Genomic DNA, 18,997 nt, shown 5'->3' with positions numbered 1-18,997 from the left:
TTGGGAAGAAATTATTCCCTGTGGGGGTGACACTGGCCCACGTTGCCCAGAGGAGCTGTAGCTGCCCCATGCCTGGAAGTGCTGAATGTTTTCCTTTAATGTAATATTTTCTTTGGGGTAAGGCAGTGCTAAGTTTATCTCTGTACTTAAAAAGATGCTCTGAGGTGAGATTCTAGCATGGGGATTTTTGGATCCCCTTCATATGATTCACTTCATATCCCCTTTCCTCATCTCTGGTTTAGGGTTATGCCAGGAATTGATGTAAATCAAGGTTTACAATTGGAAAACTTGACTCAGAAACACTTTTAGTTTCAAACAGGGACTCAGCAGCTTGTTCCATATGGATTTGAGATGCAAACAGGATATTTCCCTAGAAATGGAAATTGGAGAGTTTTGCTCTGTTTAAGAACCTCAGGAAACTTTCTCAGAAGTGCAGTGGGGTTGTGGTTTGGGTTTGGGTTTTTTTTTTTTTGGTGATTCCAGTCTGGGTTTTCAGGCCCGTGGTGTCTTCATCCTGATGTTTGCCAGCCCTGCTGAGCATCCACAGCTCAATAGCAAACTCAGACCCAGACAGCTCACTGCTGCTCAAAGCACCCAAAACATCTCATTAAAAACTGACTTGCTTTCTGCAGCAGGGATGTGATCTTGAAAGAAAAAGAGATTGCTCTCTGTTTACACACACCCTGTTTATTTATAGAGCTGGGAGAAGGAATGTTTGTTTTCCCTATAACAGCTAAACCTGATGCTGCAGTGTTTGTGCACAATGGCCTCTAACAATGTCTGGGCTGTGCAGATACATAGTTAAGGGTCTCTTAAAATCTGTTTTGTTGCTGTAAAAGGAAGCACAGCAAATTTATAGTTTTCAGCACATCTGTAACTTTATGAGACAGTTGCTTTAAAAAAAACCAAAAAACCAAACCAAACAAACAAGCCTCTAAATCTGTTTGTGGTTTTGCTCCCTAGGTGGCAGGTTTTGACACTAAACCATGATTTTGGTTCCTGTTTTGAAAGCAGGGGCTCAAAATGTGCTGAAGAAATAGAAGATGAAAACAAAACAGTACTGCTTTATTCTCTCTGGACATTGTATTGATTTGTGATCATATCCTTCTATATGAGTTGGAGAGAGGTGGTAAAGAACCTGGCTGGTTTTCTTCCCTGTGTTCTCAGTACACTCATGATGCTGAAATTTCATGGTGTTTTTCTTTGCTGTGTGGCTTTTGTAGTCAAATGGGACCTGCCTTAGAGAAATACCTATCTTCATGTTGAAATGAACTCTTTCTTTTGACTCTTTCTTTTCAAGGTCTTAAAAACTCTGATTTTTCTTACTCAGTTGCCCATAGCTGGATAGAAGAAGGAGTAAAGAGCAAGGGCTGTTACAGAGGAGATAAATGAATCGTCAGACCCCTATGATATTTTTTTTTTTTAAATTTAGAGCAGAAAAAAACCCACCAAAACCAACCTGTGCATAATAAAAGAAGCTGTAGGAAACAGTCACCAACTGCTGAGTGCCTAGGGAGAAGTAGGAGATGAAGCTTCTTGGAAGAAAATGACCCTGAATGTACCCAGGGCAATGGGCGAGCAGTGACATTAGGGGCTGGGTCAGTCCTGTTCCTCACAGCTGTAGGATGAGAATGGTTTGGTTCAGGGTCTTTGATGTCAGCCCTTGAATAGAAGAGGCTGCAAGGGGTCTTGCTGTGTATGTGGAGACAGATGTGTCCATGCACCTGCATGTAAAAATGTGAATCTGGAGGATTCACAGCCTGGAGGACTGTGTCTTGCTTGAGGTCATCATCTGCTTCCTTGTTCTGCTTTCAGACTGCAAGTCTTGCTATTAACTGGCTCTAGCTGCAAGAGATTTAGCCTCCAACTGGATCTATTTTATTTATCTTTCTGTAGGCAGCTTTTTCGTTTGTTCAAGACAGGCACAGGTTTTTTTGTTTTTTTTTTTCTTTTTGTTTCCCACAACATAGACTGGGAATAAATCCAGCCAAAGCTTCATAGATGCCAGTCTAGGCTCTGGTTCTGCCTTGTAATGAAACATGAAGTCTGAGGCAAATCCATAGCTATTTCCCACTGGTTGCACACATGGCAGAATTGGGGGAATGTGGATGAGGAGCAAGACAAGGACAGCAGTACTTCTGAAACAGTCATGTAGACACATCTGATCCTTGATTCACATTTGGTCATTGATCTATGCTGGTTAAAATAAACTTCTACACCCAAGGCACACACGTTCACACCTACGTGGAGACAGCTACACCAGTAGGACAACTATGTCAGCCCAATTAGGAGATGTGCTCCAAATCACTTGCCCAAAGCTGTGTTTAAGGTTTCTGCCAGGCCAGACACCAAGACAGCTCTCCTGAAACCCACCCACTCATTTAAAAGGTCACCAGAGTTTTCCTTCCAATTTCAGGTCTGTTCTGTTGATACTCAGTATGCAACGTGTGAGCCTCATTTCTGATGCAGTGGAACGTGGCAGCAAATCCTATTTTTCAGTTTGTCCTGTTTATGGTACAGCCCATTTCTGTTGCAAAAACACTATTAATAGTTTATTTAATGTGTCTTTCATAAATCATTTGAGAACGTTGAGATCTGATTCTTGTACAGGGGATGAAATCACACAGCATTAATCCACTCTTTCTTGCAATGATTGTAGCAGTGATGGAAAACAATATAATTAGAAGCCATTCTTCAGCCTGGAAATTGTAATTGGATTGTGAATTTTATAGCAGCGGCCTTTACAAAAATAAACAAGAATTAGTCAACTAAAGAAAGTATGCTCAGCTTGTTTCCAGTAAAGGCTGTGTTCTGTGGTTAATTTTAGGATTTTTTTAATTTTTTTTTTTTTTAATTTTTCTTTCGGGTACCCCAAATGGGATGATGTAATAGTGTGCTAGAAGGAAAGAAAACCCCCAAACCTTGCTGAAATGGGGGTGTTAACCTCAGAGACACAGAGGGCTGGCAGCAGAGGAGAGGAAGGGAGGTCTCTGTTTACTGCTTACCTGTATAACACAGTCTAGGTTGAAGCACAGAAAATAAATGCTTGTTGAGATATTCATTAGCTCTGCTTATGATAAATAGGTAGAAATTCTTTTCCATGCAGAATTTAGTGATGACTGGGCAGAAGACAGCCCTCTTATCCTGGGATCTTCCTTAGTACCCTGTCCACCCAAAAATGAAGGTGGTGGCAGGATCTGCAAAACCAAAAAGGACATCTCCACAATTTTTTTGTGCCACAGCAGCCTGTGAACGTGAGTTCCTTTAGCACCAAAGCTGTACTCTTGCCTTGCCCTTATCTCTTTGGCTCTGTTCCCCTGGCAAAATCCTCTCTAGCAAACCCACCTGAGGGGATGCTGTGGACCTGTCCCATGAAGCCCTTGGCAGTGGCAGTGATCCAGCTCTGCTGTCACTCAGGAAGCACGGGGTGCCCAAGCCTTGTCTGTCAGCCACCTTCACCCAAGTGTTTGAGTCCCTTCTCTGAGGTTGTTCTGTGTTGACTGACATGGAGCAGTCAACACGGACCAAGGAGTCTAGCACGTGCGCGAGTCAGGGGCTCGTCCCGAAAGCCTGTGGCGCAATGAAGGTGAGGGCCGGCGCGCGCCGGCCGAGGTGGGATCCCGGGGCGCGTCGCTCGCGAGAAGCCCCGGGCGCACCACCGGCCCGTCTCGCCCTCGCTGCCCGGCCGGGGAGGTGGAGCGTGAGCGCCCGTGCTAGGACCCGAAAGATGGTGAACTATGCCTGGGCAGGGCGAAGCCAGAGGAAACTCTGGTGGAGGTCCGTAGCGGTCCTGACGTGCAAATCGGTCGTCCGACCCGGGTCTAGGGGCGAAAGACTAATCGAACCATCTAGTAGCTGGTCGGCCTCGAGTCTCTCCTGGAGCTTTCTGCCAGAGGCACCATGTAGGACCATCACCTCCATCTCTGGTGTAAAGAACATTCTTAATGTCTGGCCCTGTTCGAATTGGTCCAAGGGCCATTGCCTGCACAGTCTCCTGTTTAATACTCTCAAAAGCAGCTTGTTGTTCTGAACCCCATTTAAAGTCTTTCTTCTTCCGGGTAACCTCATAGAGAGGTTTCACAATCTGATTATAAAGAGGAATATGCATCCTCCAGAAACCAACAGTTCCTAAGAAGGACTGAGTTTCCTTTTTAGTAGTTGGTGGGGCCATAGCTGTTATTTTGTTAATCACGTCCATTGGGATGTGGCGACGTCCATCTTGCCACTTAACTCCCCTGGGTTTGACCTAAGCACTGTTTCTTCCTCCATCAGTTTTTGGGGCCTCTCCAGGCAAAAATCCTCAAAGAAACCTCGTAAAGCTTTTCAGGCTGGAAGAATCATTTTCCCAATGACTTCAGTATTTGCTATTAGAGTTTTGCTCAGCTTGACCTAAAACTGGAATGTTTCAAGTGAAGAAGGAAAAGTGGACAGAAACTTTCTTCTTTCTTTCTTTCTTCTTTCTTTCTTTCTTCTTTCTTTCTTCTTTTCTTTCTTCTTTCTTTCTTCTTTTCTTTCTTCTTTCTTCTTTCTTTCTTCTTTCTTTCTTTTCTTTCTTCTTTCTTTCTTCTTTTCTTTCTTCTTTCTTTCTTCTTTCTTTCTTCTTTCTTCTTCCTTCTTTCTTCCTTCTTTCTTCCTTCTTTCTTCCTTCTTTCTTCCTTCTTTTCTACCTTCTTTCTTCCTTCTTTCTTCCTTCTTTCTTCCTTCTTTCTTCCTTCTTTCTTCCTTCTTTCTTCCTTCTTTCTTCCTTCTTTCTTCCTTCTTCCTTCCTTCTTCTTCTTTCTTCTTTCTTTCTTTCTTCTTTCTTTCTTCTTTCTTCTTTCTTTCTTCTTTCTTTCTTCTTTCTTTCTTCTTTCTTTCTTCTTTCTTTCTTCTTTCTTTCTTCTTTCTTTCTTCTTTCTTTCTTCTTTCTTTCTTCTTTCTTTCTTCTTTCTTTCTTCTTTCTTTCTTTCTTCTTTCTTTCTTCTTCTTTCTTCTTTCTTCTTTCTTCTTTCTTCTTTCTTCTTTCTTTCTTCTTTCTTCTTTCTTTCTTCTTTCTTTCTTCTTTCTTCTTTCTTTCTTCTTTCTTTCTTCTTTCTTTCTTCCTTCTTTCTTCCTTCTTTCTTCCTTCTTTCTTCCTTCTTTCTTCCTTCTTTCTTCTTTCTTTCTTCTTTCTTTCTTCTTTCTTTCTTCTTTCTTTCTTCTTTCTTTCTTCTTTCTTTCTTCTTTCTTTCTTCTTTCTTTCTTCTTTCTTTCTTTCTTCTTTCTTTCTTCTTTCCTTCTACCTTCTACCTTCTACCTTCTTCTCTCCTTTGCTTCAGGATTCCCAGAGGGAAAGCTGTTTCCTGGCTATCTCCAATCAACTAAATACTACATTGTCAACTCACACTGTGAGGTCCCATTTGGATTTCAGTGTCAGACAATGAAAAAAAAGGTTTGGTAAACACTGATTATTCTTACGGAGACTTTGCTCTCTGGTTAAAATAAAACCAGTAAAACAGCCCCTTGAAAATGCACACATCCATAAATTTGAGATTCCCCCATCCTATCCCCAGCCCATGAGGTTTTGCAGCCCTCCTCGCTACATCACTGTCCCACAGGCAGCACTGTAGATCCTCCCCTGACAGCTTTATGGCTGATGGCTGAAGAATGAACTGTTACTCCTTGCAAATTATTTTCTAGATTGCCACAAAAATATACATCATTGTGTCATGGGATGGCAACTATATTAAATCTGGTTAGATAGTTAGGGTGGGCTGCTGTCATAAATCAGCCCCTGCCTGCCTTGTTGTGGTGGAAATGCAATCAGTAGCTGTTGCAATGGTTTATATAGTTTAAAACATTTCCTTTCGCAAAACAAATTTTTAATACTTCTCCAATTCATTAGCATCCTGTCTATTTACTGCTTTGAAAAAAAAAAAAAGTCAAGCACATCTTTCTCTTGGAAATCCGTGCTGTCACTTCAGTAATGCATCAGTATGAACATTTGGAAGTTGTTAAAAAGGGGAATTATTTCATCTTGATAAAAACAAAGAAGAATGAAAACAGCTCAGCTGAAAAGATTGTGTTGTCAGTTCTGATTTAATGTGTGAATAATGCTAGCAGGATGGGGAGAACATCTTCTCCTGGATAGATTGTTTTTATGTTGCTCGAGTCTGTGTGCTGGGATTTACAGCTTGAAACTATTTTTTTTTCAGAGGAGAGTTGTAATGAACTGGGATTTGTTTCATTTCTCTTGACTATAAGGATCACCTGAAGGTCAATCATGCAGAAGTTTGAAGACAGTTTGGATTAAAGGAAGTCAGTTTGAACCAAAAGCTGTGCTGCAATCTCTCAAGTTCTCAGTGTGTGCCTTGTCATTTAATTCTGCTCCTTAAATGCCCAGCTCCAGGAGGCAAGTGTTCCTGTGAGGTTGCTAGCCTATTGCAATGGCCTTCATTGGAGGTGGCAGTCTGGTAGCTCTTACCCCAGGGCTGTGGATATAAGCTTGAAAAACTGACTTGCCTGCAGCCTAGGAGCTCAGAAACACAAACTGGGGCAACTGAGTTGTGTACTCTGGAGATGGGTGTAGCCATAAAATCTTTTTGAAGAGCAGCATGGGATTGAGGAATGGAAATTTTAACACCAAAGGGCCTGAAGCCAGCATCAACTAGAGGGCAATGCAAAGGCCTTATCCACCACAGGAGAGAGACCACTGATGCTTGCTCTCCCAAAGAAGAGAAAGATGAACTCATCCAAAACCATGGAAAAATCCATCACAAGCAGTGGCCATCCAGTTACCCATCAGTGCCCACTTCTGTGTCCTGTCCTTACCATGCTCCAAAGGAGATGACATTAAACTGAAAACGCAGAGAGTGGCTGCAGGAAATCTCCTTTTTATTATTCATGAAGCCCATTCAAGGCTCAACTCAAAGGGTATCTGTAAACAGCTGGTGAAGAGCTGGAATCTCCTGTGTATTGCCTGCAAGATGGCCCAGAGTTCTCTTTGGAACAGCAGTTTTTTGAGAGAGGATGTGATGTTTGGGTGCTGTCATCTGGGGAAAAGCTCTCAAAATGCTGGTCCAGAGCATTCCCAGCCTGCTGGTGCAGAGCACAAACCCTGCAGAATCATTGATGCAGCAATGTCCACAGAGTTTTCCTGTTCCAGGTGGGAGGGTGGTGGTGAGTGGTTGCCCGTGACAAGAGCCCTGGTCTTGGCTATGGATCATTGGTCCAAGTTTGGAGATCATTGAGAGGGATGGAAAAGGAAGGGAGAGAACTTCTGAAGTGACAGTAGTGATGCAAGGACAGGTGGGTGGAGATTGGACACTGCAACTGGAAATGTGAGGACGTGATTCGTGTTCTGACTCTCCAGTGGGACATGAGAAAAGAGGGACCAGAAGCCAAACTGAAGAGATATGGGAAGTAGCACAAACCATAGCAGTCCCTAAGGGTCCTTCACTCCTCCCCTCCACCTTCTGGGGTGCTCTTCATGCCTTTTGCTGTTGCAAGCTATCTCAGCATTGTCTGTAAGCAACCTGCATGTTTTGGGCCTTATTTATAACTCTGAGAGGAAAAATAAGAGAGGCAGGGAGACAAAGATTGTGCAGCAGTTCTTCTGTATTGCCTTTCCTTTTAGTTATCTTTTTCTTCTTTTATCCCTCCTTACTTTGATGTGTTCCTGGCAGTCCTTGCACAAGATTAATCATTTGGATGGGAGATGTGCCACTTCGAGGTAATCATGAAGGATTACATCCATGGTCATTACAAAAGAGTTGAGGTGTTTAATTTAATAATGCTGCATTCATAGAGCTGGCTCCTGTTCTGCTGGGCTACCTGCTCAGGACTGAGCCATCACAGATACCCAGATGGAGCAAGGGGCCTTACAGCAGCAGCCACCATACAGGGGAAAAACCTCTGTCATCATTTTGGGCAGCTCTGTGAAAAAAAAACACCTCTGCTTATTGGGCAACAAAGGGCTCAAAGCAAACAAAGTGGTTGATCATCATAAGAACAGATTTGCAAGTATCCCAGCTGGGGTTGTGTCAACTTGAGAGCCATCCCATGAGGTCAGTGGGACATTGATCACCTCACTGGAGAAAGCAGAGAGCTCAGAGAAGGGAAATGAAATAATCATCTTTCTGAAAAAGCCTCTGGTGAAAGAAATGATGGAGCAGTGAAGGGTGTCTAGGGCTCAGGATTTCCTGCTCACACTAGAGCAAAACCCTCCTGATGAAACACATTTTGAAGTGATGAAAGCAGACACCCCTGAGCACATACAGAAGCACCTGGAAAAGCTTCAGGCAGGAGATTTTCTTGAGAAAAGCACAGTGAATTAAAGGAAATGATGCTTTTAAGAACAACAAAATACCAATGTTTTCTTTGGCCTGAATATATAAGCAGGGAGCATGTGTCCAAATGCAGTTATCATGTGTGAAGGGGACAATAGGAGAGGTGGAAGAAATTAGGAATTATTTCTTTACTGGAAGGGTTGTCACCACTGTCAGGCCCAAGGCAGTGATCGGGTCACCATTCCTGGAGGTGTATTTAAAAGCCATGTAGATGTGGTGCTTGGGAACATGGTTTAGTGGTGAACTTGGCAGTGCTGGGCTAACAGTTGGACTTAATGATCTTCAATGTCTTTTCAAACCAAAATGATTCCATGATTCTAGAAAATGTTGGGGTTGGGCATAGCTGGAGTGGAAGGAACCAGCTGCAAAGGTTGACACAGTGGGGACATTCTTTTTGAGGTGGGGAAGAATATATTTTAACAGGCTAGGAGGCAGTGGCAGTTTTACCACCTCATTATTTTAAGTTTGGCTGAACTACATCCAGCTGAGCTCTGCTGAGAGGCTGATGAACCTTTGTGCCTCAGCTTCTAAGTTAGCAAGCTTTGGTCTGTCCTGAAAAGAAACCTTTCCTTCTGTGAGAAGCAGTGTGTGCCTGCTGACTGTGAAGGTTGTCTGCCTTCATCCTTGATACTGTGAGGACTGCCTATCAGACAGGTGATTGCCTGGCTCTGATTTGGGGAGCCCTGGAGAGCAGTTACTGCCTGCATGGACACTGATGTAGCCTGGCTCAGATTTAGCTCACACAAAGCTTTGTACTTTTCTAACCAAACATCAGGCAGGAGGCATAGGAAAGGCTGAGATTGCCCAGTGCAAGAGGAATTTGTGTCCTTGAGGATCAAACTCTCATTACTGACGGTGCAGCAAGAAAATAAAAATATTCCTTTACATGAGTGCTTTGAACATTCCTGTGTGGATCCTTCCTCTCTTTGGAGAACCATGGTACTAGGCTGGTAGACTGACCTTCACAAGGAAACTTGCCCCATCTGCCATCCAGTCTTCTCTGAGCCAAGAACCTTCTAGAAAATAATGTCCTGACTGGACAAGTTAACCCTACACATGTATATGTACTTGCAAGACCTATAAATATACTTACAATATATTTACAAGACCTGTTTGCCTTTGAGACTCCCTGCACCACCTCTTCTGCACCTGACCACTCGGTCTCTGAAGCCAGCTCAGACAGGAGGGAGGTGCAAAGGAGCTTTGTAAACCACATTATTTTCTCTCATTCTGAAGTTCTGGAACTTCTGAAGAACTTCATAGGAACAATTCAGTGCACAACTCCATCTGAGGCTCTTTCTACCCAGAGGCTTTGCTCTCTCTGCTTCCCTTATGATTTCCTTATATTTCCATTCCCTTAATCCCATTTCATCTTTCAATGCTCTGTCATGTGCAGTCCTCTTGCTGATGTGGTAAGTTTTTTGTTCTCCATTGAGAAATGATTCATTTATTACTGTAGGGGTTCCAGCTCTTCACCAGCTGTTTACAGATACCCTTTGAGTTGAGCCTTGAATGGGCTTCATGAATAATAATACAAAAATAACCCAGTGATGTGATTTGACTTTGGCTCTTGAAAGCTCATGAATCATCATAAGAACCATCAGCTAAGAAATTCCATTGTGAAGAAGATGCACTTGCCAAGCCAGAAACTGCCTCTGTGCAGCCTGTTCACAAGACCTTTAAATCCAGACAAGTGGGGCAAATAGGTCATTTTGGCCACATGTAGCAACTTGGGTAGGGAATCCAATGCTTTGAAAGCTTGGGGTCATCCATATCAACTCCGTGAAGATGTCACAGTGCAGATGGCTCAGGGAAGGGCCCAGCTCAGAGGTGCTGGTGGGTACCAGGCAGGCTGGGTGCAGGAGCACGTGAGAGGCAAATCTCTTGACCACCATATGTCAGAATGAACTGTTTGGCTTCAAAATCTCTTTTCCATTCCAGAAGGTGGGTGCAGGTGGATGGAGGATGACAGTGGTGGTTGGCTGGCCAGCCCCAGTGGGTTGACCAAGCAAGAAGCAGTGAAATGCTGCCTCTTTGGGCTGAATCATGGGGGTAAGAGAGACCCAGCAGTCTTGGCTTTGCCTCTGGTCCAGGACCTTGCTCAGATCCCATGGACAGAGGAGCAGGAAGGATCAGAAGTTGTGTGGAAGCCCAGGAGGTTGGGAAGATGAAGGGAATAAATGCCTCACAGGATCTGCTCTGTGCTATGCATCTTTGTGCCTTTACGGGCAGCTTATTTGTAAGCAATGCTTTAGTCTCTCTGGGCACATCCCCATGACTGCTTTGGGATTAATTTTTCTTCTTCTTTAACTCTGTTATTTATCAGTGATTGCCAGACAACAAAATGGTCCTAATACTTTTGGTGGTTTTTTTTCTTTGACTTGCCTTTCTGTTTCTCTACTTTCAACCATCTAGTTTGGGGATTTTGGTGTTTTTTACTATTTTATTTATTATTTTTATTATTTTATTATTTTATTTTCTTTTCAGGGAGAGGGTGAAATGCTTCTTTTCAATGCTCTTTTGCCAGAATGGTCCATTTATAGTTCTCTTTTTATGGGTTCCATGCCAAGAGTACAGCATCTATAATTCCAGTAGTACCTTTCAGGCTGGAAGAGTCCAGTATGGGCTAAGACAGACAGGGTGACACCAGTGCCATAGCAAGATGTGCCAGGTTGCTTTTATTCCTCTCTGATGACTTGATCTGAGCTATGTATGAAGTTGGTGGTGATGCTGAATAAAAGCCCAGAGGAGCAGATGGGGAGTTCCACACCTTGGCAATCTGTGGGGTGCAGATAGGAAGACTCAGGAGGAGCTCAGAGTTGAGCTCCCCTTACCCCTTCTTGTTAGTGGTGACACTGCAAGGTTTGCATCTCAATAATCAGTTTTAGCCCCATCTGCTCCACCTGTTCCAGTTTTTCAGCTGCACCTGAAGCTGATCCTGAAGGAGCTCTGATTTGATGATTTAAGGGTCCTCAGCTGTTGTTCTATCACCAGTAACACCTCCCAGATATCCCCTCTGTACTGGAGCAGCCTCTCTCTCGACTGCTACGTTGGTCTTGCAGGAACAAAAGAGAAAGAAGGAGTGCTTGCTGCCAGCTAAAGGTACTTCTTTCCCCCCTTTTTTTTTCTGTTTATTGGCTGTTGGTCCTGCTACTGAGGAATGGTGTAGATAGCAGAGCAGTGTCTCACCTGTAAGAAAGCTGTGGGTGAGCCTTGCCTTGCTTTGGAGCTGGTTGCTGTTGCTCTAGGAGCTGAACTTACAGCTGGTCTGGCACTCCTGGAGCCTGGAACTGCAAAACTTGATCTTTTTGGTCCTAAAGTGCTTGATCTTAGGAACCTTACTGGCTGTGCATGTGTGAAACAGGAGAGTAAAATTTGCCAGGCAAACTGGGCTTGAACCATCAGCACTGCAGCTTCAAGGATCACTTAGAGACTTTTCCTTCATGGCCTGGTGCACACAGCAGTGTTTGATGGGGACTGGATAAATGATGATGAATACAGCTGTATGGTAATGTGCTGGCTGCATCTCTGCCAGTGTCATAGATCAAATTCGGTTCAGTGTTTCAATGTTTTCACTAAACTGATATCCTGAAATATTGTGCCTGCTAATTGCAACTTAAATGCTTGAACTCAGTGGAAATTTGGTGGCTGACAGTGATTAATTGTCATATTTTAGTACCGTTGATGCTGTGGACCATAAAGTTGTATTTGTTTGGTTTTTTTTTACCTCAACAAAATGCCAGCTAAAGGGAAAGTTAAATATATTAAAAGGCAGGAATGGTAAAATTGCCTGGGCAGAACACTGAGCTTGGGGCTGGCATTATTTTTTCCCCCGTGCTTTGCTGCTGAGTAACTATACAATATATTTCCTGGGCCTTTCTTTGCTTACTTCATCTGTATCCAGCTCAGGGAAGGGGCTGTCTCTTCAAACCCATCTGCATGGCACCTCAAGAAATGGGGCTGTAAATACCACAGTTCTGTGTGTTCCTGGAAGGAGAAGTACTGGTAATTTAGTCTCTCCAAAACCATGTCTAAAATATGATTGTATGTTAGAGCACACACCAGCTGAGGTGAGAGAAAAACAAGCTGAGAAAGGTCATGGCTGAGGCTGGAAGAGAAAAGGGGGATTTCTGTGGTGCCCTGAAAGCCAAGCAAGATGGGGAGGGTGGTGGGACTGGTTGTTGGCTGAAGAACCAGTGGAAAAAGGAGACACTGGCACAGTGGGACCTGTCCTGGGCAGTGACAGTTCTCCTGTGTGCTGGGGTGGTAACCAGTGGTTCTCTTGGACAGAGAAATAGAGCTGTGCCATGGTGAGCTTGGTGCCGCCTTCCAGGGAAACCCAGACCCTGTCCCTGTCTGCCACCTTATTTTGGTTGCCCAGCCCAATCTGCTGGCAGCCAGCCAATAATCAGAGCCCACCTCTTCTGCTTCTTCACATATTGCATTCAAAATCTCTTTATTCTGACCTCTACCTGCTACTTTCAAGACTTGGTTTTCTTGGCAGTGAGACCACCAGCTCCAAGTATTTGCTCCCCCTGTGCTCCAGGAGACATCAGGTTACAACTGGAGCTTCTGCAGGACCTGCAGCTAAATTGGCATTTTGGGCATTGGGAGACCCAAACTTTGCGTGTTGTAGAAGGTTGTTCTGCTTTCCAGACCCACCTTCATGGGAGAGGGATGGGCCTGGCTGTGGTGTGTGCTAAGGAGACTTTGATCAAAGAGAGCTCTTTGAAGGGAGGGCCCAGTGACTTTAAAGGAGAGACCAGGTGCTACTTTGGGTGGCCTGAGCGTCCCTTTAGACAGAAGGACATGGGGCTCCCATTGGTCCTGTGTGGTTTGTGTCCACTCTAGGAGGTTGTCTGATACCCCAGTGCATCCCAGATGGACCAAGTTAAGTTTCAGGCATCATAGAATCATAGAATTAGCCGGGTTGGAAGGGACCTCAGAGATCATCAAGTCCAACCCTTGACCCACCGGAGCAGTTGCTAGACCATGGCACTGAGTGCCACATCCAGTCTTTTTTTAAATGTCTCCAGGGACGGAGAATCTACCACCTCACTGGGCAGTCCATTCCATAGTCTAATCACCCTCTCCATGAAGAAATTCTTTCTAATATCTAACCTAAACCTCCCCTGGCACAACCTAAGACTGTGTCCTCTTGTCTTGTTGAAGGTCGTCTGTGAAAAGAGTCCAGCTCCCACCTCGCTACAGCCTCCTTTCAGGTAGTTGTAGACAGCAATGAGGTCTCCCCTGAGTCTCCTCTTCTTCAGGCTGAACAGCCCCAGCTCTCTCAGCCTCTCCTCATAGGGCCTGTGCTCGAGTCCCTTCACCAGCCTGGTTGCCCTCCTTTGGACCTGTTCCAGGACCTCTACATCCTTCTTAAACTGAGGGGCCCAGAACTGGACACAGTACTCGAGGTGTGGCCTCACCAGCGCTGAGTACAGGGGAAGAATCACCTCCCTGGACCTGCTGGTGACGCTGTTTCTGATACAGGCAGGAGGGTTCTGCAGAGGGACCTGGACAGACTGGAGAGCTGGGCCGATTCCAACGGGATGAGGTTCAACAAGGCCAAGTGCCGGGTCCTGCACTTTGGCCACAACAACCCCATGGGGAGCTCCAGGCTGGGCACAGAGTGGCTGAGAGCAGCCAGGCAGAAAGGGACCTGGGAGTCTGCATTAACAAGAAACTGAACATGAGCCAGCAGTGTGCCCAGGTGGCCAAGAAGGCCAATGGCATCACATCATGTCTCTGTGTGTCTTCATTTTCTGTGTGCTCTGCTTCCCACCAAACAGTTTGGGAGCTGGATAGACCCACCAAAAGCTGCCTGATGCTCACAGAATCAGCTTCTGTTTCGTTACAGCCAAGTCCTCTGTTCCCTTCTGGAACAGTTTCAAGAGGTTTTCAAGGCAATTGAGGCAGGCTTTCTATGTGCTTATTTCAAAAAGACCAAAAGTTCCTAATTTGAATGTAATCTCATCAGTTCAGTGCTGAGCAGAATGCCATTAAGTGTGTCAGAGACACATTTTAGCTGTAGGAAGTCCTTAGCACAAGATCTTAGGCAATGTGACTACTTAAGCAATTTCTAAGTACACTAACAACAGGAATAGACCAATATCTTTCTTCTGGTTGTTTCTGTAGAAGATATTTTAGGAGGCAATTGGCAATTAATTACAATAACAATAATGATTATTATTAGCTGGACTAAGAATGATGATAGAACAGAGTTTACTATTCACATAAAATGCCATCAAACGTAGATGAATGAAATCAGTACAGAAAATATATGGGTGTTAAATTCATAAAGTAATTTCCTTTAGTGTTGTTATCATATCTTCTAGTGTAATAGAAATGAAAATAGATGCTCACAATGCAGCTATAAATATTAATCTGTGCAATGAGCTTTCAGTCTCTCATCTCTTGCTATTGGTTTTCCATCCCCAGTAATGGGGTTATGCTGTTTCCTTCGAAGCTGAGCTTGAGAAGGCATCAGGTGCACAATAGCAAAGTTAGAGATAACACTTACTGAAATTAAATTCTCTCCTGTTGAATCCATATAAACATTTCTTATCTCCAGAGCCACTCCTGTGAAGAAATGTTTTTATAATTTATTTGGCCATTAAGAAGAATAAAAGGACTCTTGGGCCTGTTTCATTCCAGGATAAAGGATGTGGACATGTGCAGTGCCCTACAAGAGGTGCCCCAGATCCTGCCTCCTGGCTCCTACCTCCTGAGTTAGTGCAAAGAACATTATGTTCCCTAAAGGAGTTTTATAGTTAGGAAGAGTTATATGGTAATAAGAATTATATAGGTGCAATACACCTGGGGTATATAAAAACACTCAAATTGCAACCCTTTCAAAGAAGTTATCATCCCTGGAAGTGGCTATAAACAGATGTGAACAGGAGCTGGGGGCTGGAAGGAGGAAAAAAAAAAAAGTTGTCATCTCAAGTTTTCTATTTTTCTATTTGAGTTTCCCCTGCCCCCCCCACTATGAAATTCAAAGTTATATGAAAACCTCTTGAAGTCACCCAGAGCTGTGTGTGAGGGAGCAATACCATCTTATGAGAAACCATAATCCTGGTAAGAAGCCATAACCACACAAATAACCCTCCTCTCTCTCAAAATAAATGACCATAACAAAAAAAAAAAAAAAAAAAAAAAAAAAAAAAAAAGAGAGAGAGAGAAAGCACTACATAAATGCAGCTCTACACACAATATTTTATTTTTCTTTTTAAGAACCATGTCAGGAATCCTGGTGATGTTGTTCTAATACATTTTATTACATCGCTATTATATTTATTTTCTAACCCTCCAAGGAAAATATTGAAGTAAAACAACATATACTTGTGCTTTTAATTAAGTAAGAAAATAGATGTTTCTGTTCCACTTCTCCTTTGATTCTGCAATCTGTTTTTTGAAAAGCAAAGTTGATTCAGCTATTTTCTTAATCTGGAAATTTTCTGCTGTAGAAGGATTTAACAATTACTGCAAAGAAGATTTCACTGTAGATTATAAATTATTTTTGACAAAAATCTGTTTTCCAGCAGAAGCAAATCGATGCATAATCTAGTCCCCCTCCAAACTTTGCAGCCAAGTTGTATAATCTTACATATCAAGTTGATTTCAGAGATGAATTTTCTCAACCACTCCAGGAGAATTATTGTGGTGAGACCTTCACATAACCCAAAGCAAGATTGGAAACAATCAGGCAAGCACAAAACCACTGTTGTGGTGGGGTTTTTTGTGTGTTTTTCATTTTGTTTTTTGCTTTTACAGTTGCATATAAATCTCATTCTCAAAAAAAATGATCTACACAACCAAGAGGTGGAAACTCTCCCTTCCAAAAGGCACCGAGATGATAATTGTGAAGAGAGAGATTTGTTTTTTTTTTTTTTTTTTACTTTAATAGGAATGATTTCTGTATAAACAGAACATAAACAGTAATAAAAAGTTAAGAAATAAAGTGAGCTTCTTTTTGAGAAGCCAGTAAATGGCAGTACTTTCATGAGGTTAGAAAGACGTTTGCTAAGCTGATGGTTTTGAAAGCCTCATCCCTTCCAAGTGCAGCACGTGAAATTATTCCTGGGGAGCTGTGCTTGCACAGCAACAAAACAAGCAAAATATGAGCAACCGATTTTTATTGCTAAAATCAAAATCCCTTTCAACATCCTCTAAAGCCTGGCAGGCTGGATGGAAGATGAATGACAGCTCTTGCACTGCAGCCTTGGGGAACAACTCCAGAGCCTTGTTCTTAACAACCCTTTTACCTCTAAACCAGGTAAAACAATATCCATGAATTAACCATTTATGCTGTGACTCTGCAGTAAATTTGGGCTACCCAATTCTATTGATTTAGCATAACTGCAGTCACATTTGTGGCACAAAAACACTGAGTTATAATGTTGTACTTAACCTTGCACATTGATTTCTAACGAGATCAAGTTGAAACAGGTTGTCTTATGAGCCAGCCAAGAGTTGTAGTTGTTAAATCACTTCCTTGATAAAAACGTACTCCAGACTTAATGGATAAAGAGACCTCAAGGCTTTTTTGCCTATTGACTTATCAAGAAAAGCCCAAATATGATTTCTTGAAGACAAGTCATTTGTACATTGCTGTTTAAATTTAGCACCCGAGCTTGCTCCTTGTGAGATTTCTAACAAAACTCCTGAAATGAAAGCCCTTCCAGGTGAACAACATACAGAACTAAAATGCATCAGAGCTGAAATAGATCCATCTGCCTTGTCTTTTGGAGGAATGTGGAGAGCACAGAGCAGCAGAAGGACTCTGTGTGGCTGGAGCACTCCAGGTGCTGCAGGGCTCTGGGTGGCAGTCAGGGTTTGTAAAATGTTGCTCACACTGTAGGGCCACAAGTGACACGATGCCAGTGTGAAGGATTCCCTGGGATTTTTCTGGGGTAAAGCAAGTTGGTTGTCTCTAGGGTCAAGGTGGGATCATCCTGGGAATGGTCCTTGGTGTTTCCAACCTTTACTCAAATCTGCTTTTGCTTCCTGAGCCCGAGTTTTTCATTCAAGCTTCTCATGGGTCTTGGAGGGAGATTGAGGGTGTGTGTGTGATTTTTGTTTTCTGTCCTTGAGCTCTTGCTCTCTCTGGCTCCTTGCAACCAGCCCACTTTCACTCTCAAAGCAGCAGCAATGATGGATCTGGGTCAGTGTCTTCTGCTGAAGCTGATACTTGGGTCTGAGTTTTGAAACCCAGCACCTTCCTGTGCTGTCACTGAGCACTCTGTGCATTAGTCAAGAACATCCTTACAGAACTGCCAAGAGCATAAATAAAGCCACTTAGATGGGGGCAAAGGAAATGGGGTTATCTGTCTTCCCATTTCAAGAACCTGAGGTGGTTTGCAGAAGCTTATTTCAGCACTTTGGAAAAATCCATCCTGGTTGCTCTTACAGCCAGAAGAGGATTAGTGAGCTTGTGTTGGAGAGGTGCTTAAACATACAAATTGATGGCAAGATCCCTGTGCAGTGGCCAAGGCTCAGACATCAAGTGCTGGCCCTGCTCCATAGAGCCATGGGGATGGAACTGAAGAGCTGCTCTTGGTCACACAGCAGACTACAAAAAAGAACCAGGTCTCTGGCCTCCTTGCCTTGAATTTCTCAAGGGGAAAGTCACCTGTGTCATAAAATCTCAAGTTCAGCTTCAGGCCCAGTCTTGGGGCTTTCCTTCCCTCTGTCTGCTGCCAAAACTTCTCAACAATGTGTGTCCAGCTCCATGCCAGCTCCAGTAACTCCATCCAAGATGCAGTAAGGGGACTGGAGGAAGAAGGTACCTGGGAAGATGTAGGACATCTGTAGGTAGGGAAGGCTTCCAAGTAGGAACTTGCACTACTTTCCTGTCTCTCCTTGCCCAAGGTTAAGCTGGAAGACTCACCTTACAACATATGTAATGTGGCAACAGCTCTGGGCCTGCTTTTTCCTTTAACATAGGGTAAAATTTAAAAGAGATGTGCAGGGAAATGTGAACGTGCAAGTTTCTTATTCTTTTTCTAAATTGCACCAGATGTATTTTTGTTGGACCAGGATGTAAAAGCCAAATTTGATTGCAGTTATGATTTCTGACCCATGAAGTGTTACTGAGAATTCTCTCTCATGGGATACCCCTTGTGTTCAGTCACAAAAGCTGCCTATGGGGTCTTCTGAACTGAGTGATTATCTATTTCTAATTGCACTCTCTAGACAGACATGGGGAACAGACATATGGTTAGAAGGATGGCTCCATTTTTTTTCTTTCTTTTCCTTTGGCTGCTTACTGCCAACTACAGCACTTTGGCTCTTCCCAGGCCATGAAAAATGCTGTAAAATCTGAAGGAGTCAGGAAAAACAATTTGCAACCAGCATCTTCCCTAGGCAGAAACATTGTTAGATTAAACCTGTCATCTCAAGGTGCTTTTATGCCACATGACTAAGTTTAGTAGTGGAGTCCTTACAGTCAGCACGGACAAAGCACTGGACAAATACACATTAGGGAAAATATTCTATTGGCCCTGGGACAGCCTTAATGACCTAATGGGTCTTTTCATGTGGTGGTGATAGCTGCAGAGAGGACATTTATCTTGCAGAAAGGAGATCAGTCTCTGCAGGAGAAGCTGGGCAGGAGCAGGGACTTTTTTAAAAAAATGCTGTAGCCACCTGCTCCTCAAAAGATTTCGAATTTTGCAGCTGCTTGTGGG

This window comes from Heliangelus exortis, chromosome 10 (genome assembly GCF_036169615.1).
Source record: "Heliangelus exortis chromosome 10, bHelExo1.hap1, whole genome shotgun sequence".
NCBI classification, from domain to species: domain Eukaryota; kingdom Metazoa; phylum Chordata; class Aves; order Apodiformes; family Trochilidae; genus Heliangelus; species Heliangelus exortis.
This window is presented reverse-complemented; position numbering follows the sequence as displayed.